General features: G+C 65.3%; 1 protein-coding gene across 1 annotated transcript in view; it reads left to right on the plus strand.

The window, feature by feature from the left end:
- TAFA5 (TAFA chemokine like family member 5) overlaps positions 1–15,858 on the plus strand; it is a 191,963-nt gene that overhangs the window by 19,724 nt on the left and 156,381 nt on the right. The gene's annotated exons all lie outside the window — the stretch shown is intronic.

Here is a 15,858-nt window from a genome sequence, read left to right on the forward strand (position 1 = left end):
TCGACCGTCCTGCAGCCTTGTGTCACCGGCACGTAGCGCATTCACACCGCGGCCCAGCCACCGCCTGCCGTGTCCTCAAACGTGTGCGCCTCCGTAGAGGAGACCCTGTTTCCGGCACGCTGTCACTGCCCGCCCCACTCCATCCCCCCTGAGACCCCCGCTTCACAGGGTTTTTGCAGCAAAGGTGGAGGGACCCTGCTGGACCGGGCAGGGGGTATGTGCAGCAGACACAGGGTCTTCCCTCCCGGCCCCCACTCCGTCCCCCCCCCCCCCCCGCTGCCCCCACTCCATCCCTCCCCACTCCATCCCTCCCCACTCCGTCCCCGCCCACTCCATCCCCCCACCGGCCCCCACTCTGTCCCCCTGCCCCCACCCCATCCCCCCCAACCCCCAACTCCGTCCCCCCCAGTCTCCACTCCATCCCCCCTACCCCCCACTCCGTTCCCCCCCCCACTCTGCACCCTCCCACTCCATTCCCCCCCCCGGCCCCACTCCATCCCCCCTGCCCCCACTCCATCCTCCCAACCCCCAACTCCGTCCCCCCCCACCGTCCCCCCCGCCCCCACTCCATCCCCCCCCACTCCATTCCCCCCACTCTGTCCCCCCCCGCCCCACTCCGTTCCCCCCTACTCCATGCCCCCACCAGCCCCCACTCTGTCCCCCTGCCCCCACTCCATCCTCCCCAACCCCCAACTCCATCCCCCCCAGTCTCCACTCCATCCCCCCTACCCCCCACTCCGTTCCCCCCCCCACTCTGCACCCTCCCACTCCATTCCCCCCCCCCGGTCTCCACTCCGTCCCCCCCTACCCCCCACTCCGTTCCCCCTGCCACCCTAGCAGGGAAACAAAGACAGTGACTTTGCTCCAGGCCTGGCTTCCGCCTGGCTACGTGGCTTCCAGCAATGCCTGACCCCGGGCACCATTTTGCCGGGGACCTTCACTAGGCCGGTGTCACCTCTGGGCCTAGCACTTGCCGCTCAGGGTGGCGGACAGGCCCGGTGCGCCGCGGATGGTGGGCCCATCATGGGCGCCGTGCTCCCTGACCGTCCCCACCCGCCTCCCAGCCTGCACCCCTGCCCAGCCCCCCGTGTCTGAAGGCCTACTGTGCGTGCGCCTGGGCCCGGAGCAAGCTCCTGACTCTGCCCCGAGCGCTGGAGGCCGGCGTGTCCAGCCCGCAGACATCCGGGGCGTCTGCCCCAGGGCTTGGCTCTGGGCCACCTGGAGGCCTTGAATTGCGTGCCGGTGGAAAGCAGCCCCGGGCTGGGGAACAGCAGACCCTGGGCGTGGGCTCCCTCCCCCTCCCCCGTCCCACCGCCTGGACACTGGATCCCTTCACCCAGCGGCAGCCTGAGGCTGGAGGGCGTGCTCCCCGGGGGCCGGTGCTCCAGCGCCTGGGCCCCGGCCTCCTTCCCCCCACCGGGTGCCCCCCTTCCCCCTTCTCTGGGCCCGGTGGGGGTGATGTGCTGGCAAAGGCCACTCTGTTTTCCAGCCCAGTGACGCTCACATGTGACAGCGCAGGGGACAGTCCTCATGAAAAGCCCCTTTGTTTATTCTGGCTAATTAAGAAGTGGCAGGAGGCCTCAAAGGGGGCCCAGGCTCCACGTCCCCCCTGGAAGTCGGCCATGGTCCTAAGGGGCCGGGCCAGCACACCCAGCACTTGAGGAGGCTTCGGGGAGGACCCCTCGGGCCCAGCAGAGCGTCCAGCCGCTTCCCGAGGGCCCTCTGGCCCGGGGTCGGCACGCCGTTGCCCTTGGGGGCTCGAACGGGAGCCCCGCTCCTCTCTCTGCACCAGGAGGCTGCGGAGGGCGGCGCTCAGCTTTCTGAGCCTCAACTCTCTGGTCTGTGAAATGGGACACTACTAACAGGGGCTGAGTCTGCTGGGAGGAAGGCTCCAGAAGCGGAGGATGCTTCGAGGCTCGCACCGTGCAAACCAGTGCGTCGGTCCCCAGCGTGTTCGCCCCTCGTCCATCACGGCCAAGGCCGGGTGTGTGGGTGCAGGTTCTGACTTGCTTCGAGACGAACGAGTTCTAACCTCTGAGTATCGGATGGGAGCCACACGGACGCTGGCACTTGGGTGCCGATCTCTCAGGTTTCCTGAAGCTGGTCCAGGTCTTGGCTGGACGTGCAGTGATGGAGACCCAGCTGAGCTGCTCACCTCTCGGGGCCTCGGTTTACTGGTCTGTGTAATGGGGTGGGAGCAGAGGCGGAGGCTTGTCGGGAGGCCTCAGTGGGCTGTAGTGCATGCAGTGAGGTGCCCAGAACCACCCACCCCCCCCCCGCCCCCGCTTGTCATCACCGCCTGTGACGTCATCTCGCAGTGGCCCAGAAGCCGCTCTCGCCACACCACACACGTGCCCATAAGAAGCCTTAAAGCTTCAGTGTTCTCCAGGGGCCCTCTGGGCTGGGCGGTTATGGCGGTTTGTACATTCTCACAAGGACACCGTCACGCTACGGGGGTTCCGCCCAGGGTCCGTGTCCCCCGCAGCGCTGTGCGGACAGTCCCTGTGAGCCGGGCCCACACTCTGACCTGCGCGGAAGCTGTATCTGTACCCAGGGGAGGGACGGGGCCCCGGGACCACGAACGTGCTGCTTTTCTCTGCAGCCTGGAGTGGCAGCCAGAGTCCCCTGCACTCGCCTGTCCCCTGGGAGTCATCGAGGAGCTCGGGAGGGCGGGCCTGAGTCCGCGGTGCCGGCCGGGAGGGGCGCAAGAGGGGACGGCCGGGACCTTGTGCAATCAACAGGCTCTTAGGGGCTGACCCCAAGCAGAGAGCTCTAGGGTAGTTTAAATTTGAAAATTAACATGAAACCAGAAGAGACAGAGTAATTTTTCATTCTGCTTGAAAGGTTATTTGCTTTCTCAGCTGATGCTTAGTGTACTGATACATGATGTCAAAAGGTAAATGATTTTAAACCAGATTCAATTTAAATTTCATTACGTATTTGTAGGAGACGAGGCTCTAAGAATCCCTTGTCTCCTCTTGCAGGATCTTTCACTTTTAATAACTCTGGCGCCTAATGCCCTGATCTGCTTGTTATGCAGCCACGGGGCAGGGCGGTGCTCCTCAGGCGCCCAGAAACCCACTTGGAAGGCCTGAAACAGGCCTGCGTCTCCGAGGGCGGCCGCCCCGGGGGACCCAGCGCAGCCCCGATGGTCCTGGGAGAGGCAGGCTGGGGGCCCGGCTCCCGGGACGCGGAGTCACCGCAGGCCTCAGTCTCCCCACCCGCGGCGTGAGGGGGACCACCTGAACCCCCTACGGCCCTTTGTGCAAACGCGAGGTGACGACGGCCAGGCTCCAGGAGTCCCTTCCGATCACAGCGGCACATCCTTGGGGCGGTCACTCAGCCTGTCTGTGCGTGAAGCGGGTCAGGAGTGGCTCCATCCGCTGGGCTGAGTAGCGTCCCCTCCAGATGTGTGTCCAGCCTGGGTGTGGCCGTATTTGGGAGTAGGGTCTCTGCAGATGCGGTCGGTTAAGGTGAGGGCGTGCTCACCTCAGGGTGGACCTAAGCTCTGTGCCGAGGGTCCTCGTAAGAAGCGGAGGGGACACAGGGACGCAGACATGCAGGGACAAGGCAGGTGACCCGGACTGTGAGGAGACGCTGAGGCCGGGAGAGGGGCTGGTGCAGGTGGTCCCGCGGCCTCAGAAGGCCCCATCCCTGCCCAGCCCTGGACCTGGGACTTCCCGCCTCCAGCGTCAGAGGATCGGATTCTGCTGTGCAAGTGGCCCGGTCTGCGGCCGTTTGTGACTGCCGCCCTGGGAAGCAGACACATCAACGGGGGGCGGGTATGAGGGCGCCACGAGCCAGCGTCCCCGCGGCCCGGAGACCGTGTCGGGCCCCCAGGGGCCCTGTTGGCCTTCTTCATTTTCCTGCCTCTCCAACCCTTCCCTTGTCCCACGGCCCCGGCGGTCACCTCTCTGCCTCGAGTGCCCATCCTCATCTGAGCTCCACAGGGCCAGACGTGGGGAGGGGTCACCTCGGCAGGCAGAGCTGGTGCTCTGGTCCAGGCAGTGGCCGGCTGCACCCAGTTTGCTGGGAAAGAAGGCACAGCACGAGGCACCGTGCGGGAGGTGGCCGCTAGGTGTGCAAGGGAGCCCCTGGGCGGGGGGGTGTCGCTCGGGGCCGGGCATCTGGCGTTGGGGCTGCGGGCTTACCCTGGATGCAGTCCTGGGACTGGACAATGGCCCAGGTGACTTACAGGGTGGACAGGAAGAGCCCAGGAGGGGGCCCGGAGCCCGGGGGGCTCAGCCATGTGGCAGAATGTCCGGACGCCCCCCCGGAAGTGCCAGGGTGCCCTCCTGTCGCCGGGGGCCCGAGCCCAGGCTTGCTGCCGACACTGCTGCTTCTGAGGCTCCCCCTCGGGGCCACGCTGGCCACACCGCCCTCTGCCCCGCTGTGCCCCTGCCCTGCTCCACGCTGACAACGCCGACCTCTCCCAGGCCGTGGCGCCACCTCCCGTTTTTGGCGGGTGAGGCCGAAGGTGTAGAGGCCCAGCCACAGAGGGTGGACAGTTGGACGGGACACAGCTCCAAGGAGAACGTACAGGCTCTGGGTCTGGAAGTTTCTGTCAGGACAGGCCTGCCATGGTTTGCAGACCCTGGGCTCCAGAGAGTCCCTCAGGCCTGGGCCAGGGAGGGTCCCAAGGTGGGGGCTTGGCTGGGCCTGCGGTGGGTGCAGAGGAGTGGGGACAGGGCCAGGGTCCCGCGGGTCACGACCCTGTCCGCGCCGTGAGGAACCAGCTCCGTGCCAGCCGCTGGGAGAGCCCAGCGGTTGGGCCGCGAGATGCCTGCGTTCAACAGCACGTCTGTTTGTAGGGGGTCGTGCGCATGGGTGGAATTTTCTTTGGAAACTAATTGCCTGGTGAATCCTTCCTGTCACGGCTGTACCAACACAGGACCCCGGGCGTGGAAGGATGGGCTGTAAATGGGTTTCCCCCGGCCCATTTTACCAATTATCCCCGTATCTTGGCCCTCTGGCTTTATTTATTTTAATTTATTTACTTAGGGTTTTGCTCCTAAGTGCACATCTGGGCACTTTAAAAAAATATCGTTAGTGCATCCGGGGGACTCTTCTCCCTGGTTTGGGTTTAGTTTACTCTGCAGCATTGAACAGTGAGGGATGGAAGTTTCCGGATCACGGCCCGGAGGCCCTTGGGGTCCAGCGTGTCGACTCCTCGGGCACCGAGCCTGCCCCTGCCTCTCCCGCGTTCGTCCCGCTCTGCGGTCCTAATGGTGTTGCTTGTTCCCGGCGCCACCCAAAAAAAGCACAAGATAATCACCCAGGTGCTAGTCACCATCAAGCTGGGGGTAAAAACAAAGAAATCCTGAAGCTGTGTTTCCAGGATGGGCGTCGTGTCTGTGACGAATGGCGTTTATTACAAACGTGGGGTTGCGGGGATCCGTCACGGGCGCAGACGCTCAGGGATGCGGGGCGGCGCGTGGCTCTCGGCCCGCGAGGAGCGAAGGGGAGGTCGGGCAGGAGGAGAGAAGTGCTGTGTGCGATCGCTGGTCGGTGTTGGTTTGTCATTAAGGCAACACGCCGGGTTCTGGGGCCCCTCAGGCCCTCGTCTTGTGTCTGTCAACTCGGACTTGGCATCGGAAGCCCGTCGTCCTTGGATCTTGGGGAGGGGAGCCCCCCGTCCTCGGCTCGAGCCCGGAGCAAGGCGGGGCTGCGGGCTCCTCTGTGCGGGAGCCCCGTCTGGAGGGGGCTTGGGGGCAGCAATGGAGCCCAGCCTCAGGCCAGCATCGGGCAGTGCTGGCAGGGCGGGCCGCGTCCCCAGGTATGTGCCTGTCCTCGAGGACCAAGCAGGGATGGTCGTGGGTGGGGGTGGGGGGGACAGAGGGAGGTCAGTTTTTCCCCAGAGGGGAAGCCCCGAGGTGGAGCCCAGAGCTGCCTCCTGCAGATCAGGTTGTGTCCGCGGCCCCCGCCCTGGTTCCGCGTCCACTCGTGACCTCGGGACCCTGGCCCCGTCCGCTCTCCCCTGCACCCACCGCAGACCTGGCGGGGTTCACAGGTCGTCTGCCGGGCACCCCGAGGAAGGACTTTGTGGCAGTGAGACCAGAGCGGGCCGGGAGGCCTGGTGCAGCGGGACGTGCCTCTTAGCGGCCCCGAGACGCCGTGGGTCTGCCGGGACCCGCCTCGCGTTCAGTCCGTCCCGGGAGCGGGCCAGGAGCGGACATGGCACCCCAGAGCGGAGGTCTACGGCGCACGGGCGTCGGTCTCGTTCTCTGACAGTCGTGTGCCGGAACTCTCCAGTGCCCGCTTCGTCCTGGACTGAGCCCCCTCTGGCCTGACTCAGACCCCAGGGGCTGGTGGTCCTGGGTGGGCAGCGGCTTCGGGACGTGGCCGTGGCCTCGTGTCTCTCAGAGGCTTCGAGGCCGGCACAGAGCGGACACTCTGTGGAGCTCTGTGCTGTGCCCGCCGGCGGGGCTGTGACCAACTTGTCTGTGCTGCGGGCTGGACAGCAGGGCTCCGGTGGGGCAGGGCTCGGCCAGGGCCTGGGGTTCTCCTCCCTGTCCAGCGGACTCTGCGGGGCGGGATTGGGGTCAGCGAACTACCGGGTCCGCTCCCGGCCTCAGGCTGGGGCACGGGGACCGACGGGTCATAAGTCTGCCTTTGGTGGGGACACGGCCCCGACTGGACAGCCCCGGACGCCCTCCTGGCCCCTGGAGGTTGGCTGGCCTTCCTCCAAAGACTGCGCTCTGGGGGCCAGAACTTAGGCGTTGGCTCAGGTCCTCGTGTGCCCGAATGGCCATCTGTGAACTTGCCGGGTGCCCCTCCGGGCCCAGCCCTGACCCGGGCTGCAGGCACCCGGGGGCCCAGGGGAGCCTGTGCCCAGCTGGCACCTGCATCCCTGGGCAGCCTGGGCTTCCCACCAGGATGGGTTGCTGAGAAGCCTGCAGCAGCGGGCCGGGCCGGGTATGGACACAGGGTCCCCCCGGGGTTCCAGACGGCTGGCGGTGGCCTTTGGAGACGGCCGCGTGGGATGTCCCGGCGAGGTGCCTGGGGGCCCCCAGTGCCCTCCTGAGGCCCCCCTCACTTCTTCCCCACAGGGAGAGCCACGTGGCCTGTCCCACCTCACGGTTCTGACACTGCTGTGGTGGGGGCACAGCGAGGGGACCCAAGGCCACGGCGGGCTCTGCACTGTGGCCAGGGCCCCGGATGGACACATTCTGGGTGGGATTTGCTGCCTGCGGGTTTTGGGTAGAGATCTAAGGAGCACGGGGACGTGGGGAGGAGCCTGTGTGCTCCCTGAGCCACTCGCTGGGCACAGGCAGGTCTGGGCACCTGCCTCCGTGGGCACGGACCGGCTTTGGCGCGTTTCTGCCCGGATGCTCAGGAGGCAGGGTCTGCAGGCGGTGGCTGTGCTGGGTTCGGCCCCACGTGAGACTGACCCCGTGACGGTCCTGTGACGGTCCCGAGCGCCGAGATGGGCCACCAGAGCGTGTGATTTCGTGGACCAAGATGGTTCGTGCAAAGAACGGACCGAGATGAGGTCCGGACAGAGAGGCCCTGATGGTGTGTGCTGGGACAGGCGGGAGGGACGGGCACGCACCCGGGCTGGATGCCCTTCACACTGGTGGTCGTCCACAGATAGGTGAGCCTCCCTGACCATCCCCGTCTCTGTCTGTGTCTGTCCCTGTCCATCTGTCTTTCTGTGTCCCTCTGTCTGTGTCTGTCCCTGTCCGTCTGTCTTTCTGTGTCCCTCTGTCTCTGTGTCTCTGTGTCTGTCTCTTTGTGTCCCTCTCTGTCTCTGTGTTTGTGTCTTTCTCTCTCTTTGTCTCTGTCTCTGTGTCTCTGTCTCTCTCTGTGTCTCTTTCTCTGTCTCTGTGTCTTTGTGTCTCTGTGTCTGTCTCTTTGTGTTCCTCTCTGTCCCTGTGTCTCTGTCTCTCTCTCTCTCTCTCTCTCTGTTTCTGTCTCTGTGTCTCTGTCTCTCTCTGTGTCTCTGTCTCTCTCTGCATCTCTCTCGGTCTCTGTGTCTCACTATCCTTGTCACCTTTGTCGTCAGCACCGGCAGCACCCAGAGTCTCCCCTTCCGGGGGTCTCAGCACCCACGACACAGGAGGACCCCCCCCTTCAGTCCCCATCCCCCCGGACGAGGCCCTCCCGGGCCCCAGTGAAGCCATTTCTCAGACTGTGGCTTCTGACCCCCCGCTGACGTAAAATCGATGTGCTGGGTCAGGATCAGTTTTAATAATGTAAAAATATTTACCCACAACAAAATTCCCTTTTCTGGGGTGCGTTTCCTGGAGTCGGTTCGTGCGCAGACGTTCTCGTAAACATCAGTCAGGACACAGACGCTCCTCAGACCCCAGAGACCCCAACCCCGGCAACCACTGGTCTGTGCTCACTTCCTTCACCTCTGCCTTTTCCAGAATGTCTCAGGAATGGAATCCGCCGGCTGCAGTGTCCCAGCCTGGCCTCCTTCCCCCCAGAAAGCATCTGCGGTTCATCCGTGTGGTCCTGTGCCACGGAAGCCTACAGGCGCACTGAGCCCTGGGGGCTCCTCCCTGGACCTGCCGGCCTCTGTCCTGTCCACGTGTGAGCCACCGTCCCTCCACGCCAGGTTGGGTTGGACACGGGAATGTTGAGGCCTGCGGTTCTGCCTGGGAAGGGGTGCAGACCTTGTCTGATGGCGTCGTGAGCAGGGCCCACGTCAGCTCATTGTTCACAAAGAAGCAAGGGGCAAGCTGGGACGCCGAAAGGTGGCCATGTCCCACGCAGCCTGCGGCCGGCCTCTGCAGTCACGTGGCCCCGTCACCTGGGGTGCTCACTGCACAGACCGCCTCGAACACTGGCTGGTGCCCAGCCCAAGCAAAACTAAAGCCTGGAGCCCCAGTCCTGGGAGCACCGGTCTGGGACGGGGAGCCGTAAGAAGGAGGCAGGTGTCCCGGGCCGTGGGCAGGTGTCGCCGAGATCCGCGTGCGCGTCTCCCCTGTCCGAACCTCCTCCACTTCTGATCCTCTGTGTCCGGCCCCCTCCAGCCTGGGGCCCCGGGAGCCACCCCTCTGCCTGGCGCCTCCCAGCTGTGACCCCAGCCGAACGCCCTCCTTCGGGACGCCCAGGCCCCGATGACCACCCACGTGGCTGCTTCCTGGTGCCCCCACCCCTCCCTGCTGCTTCTCTTCCACGGAGTCGTCCACCGGTCACACCGCGGGTCAGGGAAGCACGCTCTTTCTCTGAAGAGCATGACTGGTGTCCGGGCAAGAAGGGAGCTGCGTGGAGAGGCATGACTCCCCGGGAGATGGGCCCTGACCCTGACGGCAGGAGTTGGCCCGGGAACCCCAGGATGCCGGCAGAGCCCCGGAAGCTGGGACAGATTCCCTCTCGCGGCCTCGGAGGGAACTAGCCTTAGGGACACCGTGATCCGGGGCGTCCGGAACTGGGAGAGAGCGCACGTCTGTTGTGTGAGCCGCCCGTCCGAGGGACTTCGTGACGGGGTCCCAGGAAACTAGTGCACTGCGCATTTAAGATCAGCTCTCACGGTCTCCCCGGTCTGATGGCGGTCTGTCCGCTCTGCCTGAGCGTGGTCCCGAGCCAGCTGCCCACCTGGCCATCTGTCACCTGTGCATCCAGCTCCCCGGGGGAGCACCACCGGCTGGGGCTCTGCCGGGTGCCCTTACCCCGACATTGGTCACTTCTGGCAGGTGACTCGCCCCCACCCTGTGCCGTCTCCCCGCCATAGGGGGGGCTTGGGGGCCCGGGTGCTGGGTGGGGGGCAGGGACAGGGCTGTGGGGGCAGCACAGAGAGGCAGCCCGGGCCAGGTGGGGGCTGACCCAGGGCCAGTGCAGAGTGGGCTGGAGTGCAGATGGGAGGGCAGGAGGCAGCGAGGGGCACCGTACCGGCCAGAAATCACAGCCCCGCCACCCGGGAGGTCAGGACGGACACTTAAACACACAACACACATGATGCACAGAGTAAACACAGTGTACACGCATGCACGTGTGTGCAAACAACACACGGACCGTGCACACGTGAACAGGACACACACATGCACCCACAAACAGGTGCACACACACCATGCACACGCCGACACTCGCACACATGGACAGTGCACGTGCAATCACAAAGCGCACCAGCACGGCCCCTGCCCCCGCTCGCTCTCCCCGCTATGGGGTGCTCCCAGAGGTGAACTTGGTTGGCCGTGGGCAACCAGCTGCCACCTGCTTTTGTCCGCTTGGCCCGCAAGCCCCACCATGGCCTCCGGGTGTCGGGAAGCCGGAAAAGTGCCTTCCCGCTGTGGAAGGGGGGGCCCCCGTGCACCGACGCTCGGGTTCCTCGGCCTGGGGGGAGTCCCAGTGCCGGGGCTCGAGAAGCAGAAGCCGCTGCTGTGTGGACACGGATGGTGTGGGACCGCCCGCTTTCCCCGTGCTGCACACGCGGAGTCCTGCGAGCTTTCTCCGGAGCCAGGCGATCGCTGCCCTGGCGCGGGCTCTCTGGGCGGCTCGGCCCCCTCTTGGGGCAGGGGACATCGGCCTCCCGCCAGAGGCCAGGTGCCGGAGCGTGAGGCCGCAGCCTGGAGGAGCCAGGTGGGCGGGCGGCCCCCGTGAGAGCCCCAGGCCTGGCCCCGGAGCGGAGGTGCCTGTGGGATCTGGGGGCTCCCGGCTCGCGGCCCCTGGTCCACCTCACAGCCAAGCCAGGGCCATCTTCTCTTTCCTCCACTTCCGCTTTTGTCCCCCCACATCCTCTCTGCCTCTGGACCCGCCTGCCTCTCGTGAGGACCCCTGTGAGGACAGCAAGCCACCCGGAAATGCAGCGTCATTCCCGCCTCGAGACCTTCACCCTTGTCGCGTCCACAGAGACCAGGGACCAGGGCCTGCCCTTGTTTGGGGCCAGCCTGATGCACCCACTGAGGGGTGGGGTCCCAGCTTGGCGGATCGCTCGGGGTCAGGGAGCCACCTGGATTCCCTCCGGCTTTGTCAGGACGCCCTCACTAGCCCTCACTGGAGGGCTCAGGAGAGCGAGGCTGTTGCCCCCGTGAGGTTTCTGATGCAGCAGGTCTGGGCTGGGGCGGCAGGGGCCCCCGATAAAGATTGGACAGTGCACGCCTGGCTGCCATGATTTGCGGGTTGCAGGGACCTCTGTACTAGTCCCCAGGGGGTGGCTGGCCTCAGTATTGACGGGGAAAGAGGGCACCTTGTGAAGGCCCAGCCCATGGCCTCCCGGGCGAGGGGGACACCACGACTGTGTCGTGTGCACCCGTAAGGAGGTCCCCCTCCGCTCTTTCCAGGAGCCTATAGGAGCCCCTTGCCACAGGGCACTTGTACGTGGACGGTAGGACCCTTGTGGGCAGAGTTTTCCATGAGCCGCCACCCATAGCCACATCCGGGGGTGGCCATCCCAGCCCCGTGAGCCCGTGGGGTCCCAGTCTCGGAGCCTGTGTCCTGGGAGGGACAGGATGGGCGTCTGAGGGCCGCTCAGTCCCCCAACTCTGACCACACAGGACGCCCGAGGCGCGGGAGCTCCCGGGGGACGTCACACATTGTTTCCTCCTTCCTGGTCCTTGTGAGAAGAGACAATGTCCCCCGAATGCATTTGCATGTCGATCACGCTGTCATTATGTATCTGGGAGTTTTATCGAGAGGAGAATGAGATAATCATGTTGCTGTATACTGAATAGACTTAAAAAGATTGCAAGATGGCACTTTCATTGGAAGAGGGGAATTAGTTTAAAAATATGCTGTCAAAATATGTTGTTCTAAATGCTGAGTTGATGGTTCTTTTGTTTTGCTTTGTTTCTTGGATGTGTCATTAGGAAAAATTAACAATGGCATCCTCTGCAGGATGGGCCGTGGCTCCTCTGAAAGGGGGTGTGGAGGTGTCCTCGTAATTTTCAAAAATGATTTCTTTGCCTTTAAATATCCTATCTCGTTAAGAAGGCTCATCAGGTGTGTGCCTTTGGGGAAATGAGACACAAGATGCCATCAACTGGGAGTGGGGGCCAGTGCCCCCAAAGTCAGCCCCGCCTCCCCCCTTCCCCGGGGCAGGAGGTGGGGGTCCGGGGAGGGGGTTGTGCTGGTGGCCCGCCCCGCGTGGCTCCTCCTCCGGGGTCTCCCCTGCCAACGGGCCGCGCGTTTGGTGCCCGGCACGGTCCTGCCCTCAGAGGACACTTAGAAAATGCGCCCAGGAACTGATGGCAGGTGCCTGTGACGTCACAGGACGGCAGATGTGTCTGCATCGGTAGGTGAATGACGCCTGTACCGAGCTGCGGCCGCACATCCCAGAGGCTGAGCGGGACCCGGAGGGGGGGAGGGCTGCACGCTGACCCTGGGCATCCCTGGGGCGGAGGTGGGGGGCGGCTGGGAGCTGGGTCCCCCTCTCACCTTTCTCCACCCTTCCACCTGGAGGATGGATCACACTCTGGGACTGGACCCCGGAACCTTCCGGAGAGCAGACCAGGATGTGGTTGAGGGAAGAGGGGCCCAGGCATAGAGTGCACGTGAGGGGCCCTGCTCTCACCCCCAGCGTGCCCGAGATGGGCAGCAGACAGCCCCGCAGGTCCCACCCCGTGACCCCCGGCCGCCACGGCCCGGGGCCGGTGGCTGCTCAGAGATGCTTCCTGGGAACACAGCGAGGGCTGAATTTTGTGTCTCTGGATCTTCCAGTGATTTCTCTCTGTGGTGAGCAGGAAGCGTGGTCACTGTGCCGCCGTGGAGAAATGCAGACGTTCCGGAAGCGGACTCAGGTCCCCCGCGTGCCTCATCTGGACGTTTCTACCCTGCAGTACCGGCGAGGGAGGCCTGACCACGTGCCAGGCCCCGGGCGTGTTCCCTCCGGTGTCTCCCGGGACCTGCCCAGGGCCCCGCAGGCTGGCGCCCCTCCTCCGTGTCTCCGCCAGGACTTGGGCAGCCCGCGGAGGAGAGTCGCCCCATCCCACGGCTGCCTTTGTGGCAGAACCCCAGAGGAGGCACCCCCGCGGCCGGGCGCTGGCCGGGCGGCCACCCTGGCTCCGGTGAGGCTGTGCTCCTCGCCTGCCGGGGCCGTGGGCTGTGGGGGCTGCCCGGGCCCTGGCGGGCAGAGCAGCCCTTCCCTCTCCGGGTGCCGCTTTCGTTTCCACGGAGCCTCAGCTGCTCCGTCTCGGGGTCACCCCAACCCTCGTGTGCCCAGACTCACACACACTCCCTGAGCACCCAGGGCACCGGCCTGGCAGGGGAGCACCAGACAGACGGGGTTTCTACCCTTGGGAAGCTGAGGCCCAGTGTGTGTGTGTGTGTGTGTGTGTGTGTGTGTGAGTGTGCACGTGCCCACGTGTAAGTGCGGGTGTGGACGCATCCCTGTGTGTGCACGTGTGCACGTGTGGCTGTGGACGTGCCCTGTGTGAGTGTGCATGCGTGAGCGTGGACGTGCCCACGTCTGAGTTCTGGGTTTGCACACGTGAGTGCACGCACACTTGCACGTGCGAGGATAAGTGTGGAGGAGGCTGCCCAGGTTGGTGGCTCGGTTGTGTGGGCCCCTGCTGGCCCCAGCTCCGCCGCCTGAGCCCCTTCCCTGCACACACCCCCGGTGGTTGCCTTCGGGCCACCGTTTTTCGTGGCCACCGTCACTGACACGCGAGCCTCCAGGAGGGAGAACACAGATAGCGGGATTTCTCCGCACCGGCTGTGTGGACCCGACTCCAGCCCCAGCGCGTGGAGGTTCCCACAAAAGCGGCTTCTCTCCTTTTTCCCACGGCCCCGCGGCATGGTCAGCACTCTTCCCAGTGGACAGCCACGCCGTGTCACGGCGGGCCCGGGTCCCTGACCTCCTGTGGCACCTGCACTATGTTCGTGGCCGCGGTGGAGGAGAAGAGGGGCGGTGGAGGCAGGGCCGTGCTCTCCTGAGCGGGTCCGCGGCGGAAAAGCAGGAGGAATCGGCCGGCAAAGTGGCCCCGCCGGGCCGGCAGGCACGTGCACGCGGGGACGGTGGCTCCATGCGACGCCGTAGGGAACATGCAGAGAGACAGGCCGCCCTTCCCCGGGGCCCGGGAGCACTGAGGCCTCAGGGCACGGTGTGGCCTGCCTGCAGGGACATAACAGGGCGGTGAGCAGACTGGTTAGAGCTCTTGGCCACCGTGTGTCTGAGGCCTGAGTGGAGCAGGCACCAGAGGGCATCCATCCAGGCCAAAGCGGGTGACGCACGCGTGGCCTCGGAGGGGACGGTAGCCCTGGGCCGCGGTGGGGGGACTGGGCGTGAGAGGGCATCCATCCAGGCCGAAGCGGGTGACGCACGCGTGGCCTCGGAGGGGACGGTAGCCCTGGGCCGCGGTGGGGGGACTGGGCGTGAGAGGGGGCCCCCTTCTCCTCCCAGGCCCGCCTAGGACTGTTTGCGGGGCTTTTGGCCCCTTGTCCTCAGGCATCAGGCAGCGGGCAGGGCAGGGGAGCCCTGGGTCCTCCTGGTGCTGCTGACCCCTCAGCCAGCTCGGTCACCATGGCAACAGGAGGAGGGGCGGGGCGACATCTGCATTTCTGCAGCGGAGGGATTTGGTGAGTCTCCCTCCCTGCTCCCTGTCCCGTGCTGTCCGAGCAGGACCTGCTGACGGACGGGCGGTCCGGAGCCTCTGTGTCGCCTGCCATCCTGTGTCCCCCTGAGAGGAGAGGACACAGGCTGTGTCCAGCCCACTGCGGTGTTAGGAGAGGGACAGGCCCAGAGGCCAGCAGGGGTCTCCCGTCTGTGGCCTTCCTCTGCTCCTGGGTGGCCCGTCCACTGGGATGTGCGGCTTCAGGGAGCTAAGACCCGCCCCTCTCCGCTGTCCTTTACAGCCCCGCCTCCTGTCCCTCCTGTCCCTCCTGTCCCTCCTGTCCCTCCTGTCCCTCCTATCCCTCCTGCCCCTGGGAGGGGGACAGGCCGAGGGTGTTGCCCTCAGAACTCTCCCTGGAAGGTGCCAGGCAGTCTGTGCCCAGATTCTCCTGCCACGTGGAGGTGAGGACTCCATGGCCGTCAAATGCCAGGACGGGTGGGGCCACAAGCCAGCGCCTAGAAACGCAGTGGGGGGGCGCCTGGGTGGCGCAGTCGGTTGAGCGTCCGACTTCAGCCAGGTCACGATCTCGCGGTCCCTGAGTTCGAGCCCCGCGTCGGGCTCTGGGCTGATGGCTCGGAGCCTGGAGCCTGTTTCCGATTCTGTGTCTCCCTCTCTCTCTGCCCCTCCCCCGTTCATGCTCTGTCTCTCTCTGTCCCAAAAAAAATAAATAAACGTTGAAAAAAAAAAAAATTAAAAAAAAAAGAAACGCAGTGGGAAGGTTGGCCGGAGCAGAGCAGGGCACGGGAGCCGAGCCCCGTGTGGTCGTCGTGACTTGGGGGAGGGGCGAGACAGGAGGGGCTCAGAGGACGGAGCCCCGCGTGTGGGCACAGGACAGCGTCCGCAGTTCAGCACGTACGCCCTGGAGCTGGTGTGCCAGCAGCTGTGGCTGACAAGGGCGTGGAGGGGGCCGGTGGAGGTGACAGGCCACTGTCCCTCCTTCCCTCAGGGACGGGGGCACAGGTCTGGGGTCTGGGACCCCCGCGGAGGTGACCCTGCTTGGTCTGCTTTGGGGATGATGGGAGAGGAGAGGCCACGTCTACCTGGTGGGACGTACAGGGGAGCGAGGGGCAGGTGGGCAGGGAGGGGGCTCCCAGAGCCTGGGAGGCTCGTGCTGACCATGGCCTCCCTGTCTGCGAGGGAGACTGGGAAGCAGAGAGGAGGACGGGGGGATGGAGGTGCCCTCCTAGGCCCAGCGGCCAGCGCCCTGACCTTCCCTTCGCCCTCCACGGCCTCTGGGGGCTCCCAGAGACCGGACTCCCTCGCAGAGAGGGAGGCCATGGTCAGCACCTGTGGGGGCTGTGGGACCCTCCAGTCCCCTGGCCCCACGTCCCCTCCATCGTGTGTTATGTGGGGGTGCCCCCCA

The sequence above is a fragment of the Prionailurus bengalensis genome, chromosome B4, assembly GCF_016509475.1.
Source record: "Prionailurus bengalensis isolate Pbe53 chromosome B4, Fcat_Pben_1.1_paternal_pri, whole genome shotgun sequence".
Classification (NCBI taxonomy): Eukaryota; Metazoa; Chordata; class Mammalia; order Carnivora; family Felidae; genus Prionailurus; species Prionailurus bengalensis.